The following is a 5626-nucleotide window of genomic DNA, read 5'->3' as shown; positions in this document are numbered from 1 at the left end:
CGCCTTAGCTGCTTGAGCCACAGGGGCCGAGCCAATAAAGTGAAATCTTAAAAGTTAGCTGGGTGTGGTGGTGCATGTGTGTATAGTCCCAGCTGTTTGGAACCAAGAGTTTGAGAATGCAATGATCTATGATAATGCCATTGCACTCTAGCCCATGCAACAGAGCAATACCCTATTTCAAAAACAAACAAACAAACAAACAAACAGACACTCTCTTGGTTGCAGGATACAAGTTTCATGTATAAAAGTAATCACTTTCCTATATGCCAGCAATGAACAAGTAGAATTTGAAATTAAAAACAATACAATTTACATTAGCACTTCCAAAATGAAATACTTAGGTATAAATGTAACAAAATATGTACAACATTTATGTGAAGAAAACTATAAAAGTTTGACAAAAGAATTTGAAGATGGACAAAAGACTCAATATTGTCAACATGTTCTTTCTAATTTGATTTATAGACTAAATAAATCAAAATCACAGTAAGCTATTTTGAAGATATCAACAAATTGATTCTAAAGTTTATATAAAGAAAGAAAAGAGGAAACATAGACAACACAATATTGAAGAAGAATAAAGTTGGAGACTGACAATATCCAACTTCAAGACTTACTATAAATCATTTACTATCTTTTGTAACAACCTGGATGGAACTAAAGACCACTCTTCTAAGTAAAGAATCACAAGAACGGGGAAACAAATACTACATGTACTCAAGTACTAAATTGGAATTAGTCAATCAATACCTTTGTGCACATATGGAAGTAAAACTCAGTGGGAGTCAAGTAGATGGTGGAGGGAAGAGGGGTTGGGTTAATTCTCAACTAACTAGTACAATGCACACATTCTGAGTGAAAGGCATACTTAGAATTTTGACTTAAAATGTACAAAAGCAGGCTCGGCACCTGTGGCTCAAGCAGCTAAGGTGCCAGCCATATACACCAGAGCTGGTGGGTTTGAATCCAGCCCGGGCCTGCCAAACAACAATGACAACTACAACCAAAAAATGTCCAGGTGTTGTGATGGGCGCCTGTAGTCCCAGCTACTTGGGAGGCTGAGGCAAGAGAATCACTTAAGCCCAAGAGTTGGAGGTTATTATGAGCTGTGATGCCATGGCACTCTACCCCAGAGCTTGAGGCTGTCTCAAAAAATAAAATAAAATAAAATAAAATGTACAAAAGCAAATTATGTAACCAAAATGTGTATATCCCAGTAATTTTCTGAAATTTTAAAAAAAAGCAACAGTAATCAAGTGGTATTGGCAAAAGAATAGACAAATAAATGAAAAGAATGGAAAGCTCAGAAAAAGGACTGACACACATTCAGCTGATCTTTGACAAAGGAGCAAAGGTAATACAGTGGATAAAAGACAGTTTTTTCAACAAATGGTGATGGAACAACTGGACATCCCATGTAAAAAAATGTAGACACACACTTTACACCCTTTACTAATATTAACTCAAACAGGATCATAGACGTAATTGTAAACTATATTGCAAAATTATAAAAACTCTTAGACAATAGCATAGAAGAAACTCCAGGTGATCTTACATATGACAATGACTTACATGCAGTACTATAGAAGGGCATAATCTATGAAAGAAATAATTGATAGATCTGATTTCATTAAAATTAAAAACTCTGCTCTATAAAAAGCACTGTCAAGAGAATAAGAAGACAAGCCAAGACAAGGCTAAGAGAAAGTCTTTGCAAAAGACATATCAAATAAAGAATATTGTCCAAAATATACAAAGAACTCTTAAAACTCAACAATGAGAAAATATACAACGTAATTTTAGAAAGGGTAAAAGACCTTAAGAGATACCTTACCAAATAAGATACATGGATGGTGCTATGGGTTTGGAATGTTCCCTCTAAAAATCATGTTGAAATTTAATTGCCATTGCAAGTGTTGAGAGGTGGAACATCTAAGAGGTGATTACACCATGAGGAAGAGTTATCATGGGAGTGGATTCCTGATAAAAAGGCGAAGTTAGACTTTGCTTGCTATGTCTTGCATTTGTGTTTCCTGGCCATTTGATGTTTTCCACCTTGTCATGATGCAGCAAGAACATCTTCACTAGATGTTACTTGCCTTTCCAAATCTTGGGACTTCCCAGCCTCCAGAACTGTCAGTCAAATAAACTTATTTTCTTTATAAATTATCCCTTCTGACCAGATGCAGTGGCTCATAGCTGTAATCCCAGCACTCTGGGAGGCCGAGGCAGGTGGATTGCTTGAGCTTGGGAGTTTGAGACCAGCCTGAGCAGGAGTTAGACCCTATCTCTAACAAAAATAGAAAGATTAGCCGGGCTGTGTGACAGTGTAGTCCTAGATACTCAGGAGGCTGAGACAGGAGAATTACTTGAACCCAAGAGTTTGAGATTGCTGTGAGCTAGGTGGAGGCCACGGCACTGTACCCAGGGTGACAGTGTGAGACTCTGTCTCAAATAAGTAAACAAACAAACAATTACCCAGTCTGTGTTATTCTGTAATACATGGTAGCCGCAGGAAATGGGAAAATGGATTAAAATAGATGGTGAATAAGGACATGAAAAGATGCTCCATCTTTTCAGATGCATCTGGCTGGTGCAGTGGCTCACACCTGTAATCCCAGCACTCTGGAAAGCTGAGGCGGGCAGATTTCTTGAGCTTGGAAGTTCAAGACCAGCCTGAACAAGAGTGAGACTCCTTCTCTACTAAAACCAGAAAAACTAGCCAGGCATACTGGTACACATGTGTAGTCCCAGCTACTTCAGAGGCTGAGCAAGAGGATTGCTCAAGCCCAAGAGTTCGAGGTTGCTGGGAGCTATGATGCCACAGCACTCTCTACTAAGGGTGACAGAGGAGACTCTGCCTCAAAAAAAAGAAAAGAAAAGAAAAGATGCTCCATATTATATATTATTAGGAATATATGCAAATTAAGACAACAATGAGCTATAACTACACATTTGTTAGAATGGCCAAAATCCAAAACACAACTGAAACTCTCAATTGTTGCTGGTGGGAATACAAAAAATGATAAATTCTGGAAGCATATCACTTCCAAATGAACTCTTTTGGAAGACAGTTGGTCAGTTTCTTGTAAAACTAAGTTGGTCAGTTTCTTATAAAACTATGGTTTATTTATTAATTATTATTTTTTTTTAGAGATAGAGTCTCACTTTTTCACCCTTGGTGAGTGCTGTGGTGTCACAGCTCACAGCAACCTCCAACTCTTGGGCTTAGGTGATTCTCTTGCCTTAGCCTCCCGAGTAGCTGGGACTACAGGCATCTGCCACACACAAGGCCTGGCTATTTTTTATTGCAGTTTGGTCAGGGCCAACTTCAAATACGCCACCTTCAGTATGTGGGATGACATCCTACCCACTAAGCCACAGGTGCTGCCCTAACTATACTCATTTTTGCTGTGAGACTAATGCTGTTCTAAAAAATGACTTTTTTTTTGAGACAGAGCCTCAAGCTGTCACCCTGGGTAGAGTGCTGTGGCATCACAGCTCACAGCAACCTCCAACTCCTGGGCTAAAGGGATTCTCTTGCCTCAGCCTCCCAAGTAGCTGGGACCACAGGTGCCCATCACAGCACCTGGCCATTTCTTGGTTGTAGTTGTCATTGTTGTGTGGCAGGCCCGGGCTGGATTTGAACCTGCCAGCTCTAGTGTATGTGACTGGTGCCTTAGCTGCTTGAGCTATGGGCACCGAGCCAAAAATGGCCTATTTTTAAAAATTTATTTCTAATCCCCAGGTTTGCATTATTTTTATCCATAGCATTTATAATACTGAGGTAATATATATACCTTATAATGCTTACCTTGTAACATTTACCTTATAATATATATAATTCTAATCTAAAAATCTGAAATCTGAAACGCTACAAAATTCAAACCTTTTGAGTGCTGACATGATGTTATAAATGGAAAATTCTACACCTGACCTCATGTGACAACTTGGAGTCAAAATGCAGTCAAAACATTAACAAAATTGTTCAAAGAAATTGTATACAATCACCTTCAGTCTGTATGTATAAGGTGCATATGAAACATAAATAAATTTTGTGTTTATTCTTGGGTCCCATTCCTAACACATGCTATTATGTATATGCAAATATTCCAAAATCTGAAAAAAAAAATCCAAAATCAGAAATACCTCTGGTCCCAAACAGGTTAGATAAGGGATAGTCAACCTTAGTTTGGTTTTATCTGACTGTATATGTTACTCAGGACAGGGTTTCCCCCTCACCCTTCTGTTCATTGCAGTTATCTTCAGAGTCTAAAAGACATCTTGTCAAAAAGTATGGGCTCCTTGGATGTTTATCTAATAAATTACTGCTAAGGCTTACTGTCAGAGAAATGTCCTGTATGGTTTCTTATATTCTTATGTCTTACAGAGTATGTCTTTGTAGAGTGAATTCATGGAAACAATATCTTTCCCTGAAAGAGTATTTCCAAAGGTGTGAATGCCAGCCAAGGTAGCTGAGCTGGGCTTCCTAAGAACAGGGTGTTGAGGAGAGGAGTGGGAATCACTCTCTAGAAGGAGGGTCACAAAGTCTCCCATAGGTCATTTAGTATAAAGTAATAGTAATAATATAAACAGACATTTATTACATTTTTACGTTTCCTGGGGTTACCTTTTAGTATTATATTCTGGGGGAATTGGAAACCTTCCAAGTACAACGTGTTCTGATCCAGAATTTTCTCATTCAGTGTCTCAAGAGAAGTCAACACCCCACCCCATTACCTTCTCTGAAGTGCTCCAGTTCAGAAAGGACACCTTCTTTGGAATATGGAAATAAACATCCACATGTGCCTCCACGATGAGTAGAACCAAGAAGGGTTGAGGCGAGGCTGCTGGGTGGCAGTGGTCAGAGATGCAGAGCCTGGAGATGACCAGCCCCAGAACCAAAGTCCCTTCTTTAGCTTGGAGAGAGATGCAGGGATGTCCTTGGGGTTTAACTACAGCATATTCCCAATGATGGGCCTAGGAGTTGGGCCAGGGGAACCTTCTCCCATGTGACTTTTTTTCCACAGCAAAAGGAAAACCAGGCAAGTGACACAAGTCACAAGAGCAAGATTAGTGATTTCCAGCAGCTCCATAATGTTGCTAGATGTAAGTGACTGTCTGGATTGCTTGCTGGAAAGCAAAGGCTTGTGCAGTGGGTATACCCTTGCAGGGCAAAGGCTGCTCTGAGTTCTTGGATTTGGAAAAAAATTGGAAGAGATTTTTTTTGAGACAGAGCCTCAAGCTGTCGCCCTGGGTAGAGTGCTGTAGCATCACAGCTCACAGAAACCTCCAAGTCCTGGGCTCAAATGAGTCTCCTGCCTCAGCCTCCCAAGTAGCTGGGACCACAGGTGCCCACCACAATGCCTGGCTATTTTTTGGTTGAAGCTGTCATTGTTTGGCGGGTCCGGGCTGGATTCAAACCCGCCACCTTAGGTGTATGTGGCTGGTGCCTTAGCCACTTGAGCCATAGGCACTGAGCTGGAAGAGGTTTTAAGTTTGTTTACTTTGCTGAAGTTTGAAATTAAGAAGGATTTGTGGCTCGGCGCCTATAGCTCAACCGGCTAAGGCGCCAGCCATGTACACCTAAGGTGGCGGGTTCGAATCCCCAGTCCGGACCCGCCAA

This window comes from Otolemur garnettii, unplaced genomic scaffold, assembly GCF_000181295.1.
Source record: "Otolemur garnettii isolate 467f Iridium unplaced genomic scaffold, OtoGar3 scaffold00021, whole genome shotgun sequence".
Lineage (NCBI taxonomy): Eukaryota > Metazoa > Chordata > Mammalia > Primates > Galagidae > Otolemur > Otolemur garnettii.
The sequence above is the reverse complement of the archived record's forward strand: the minus strand, read 5'-3'. Positions refer to the sequence as shown.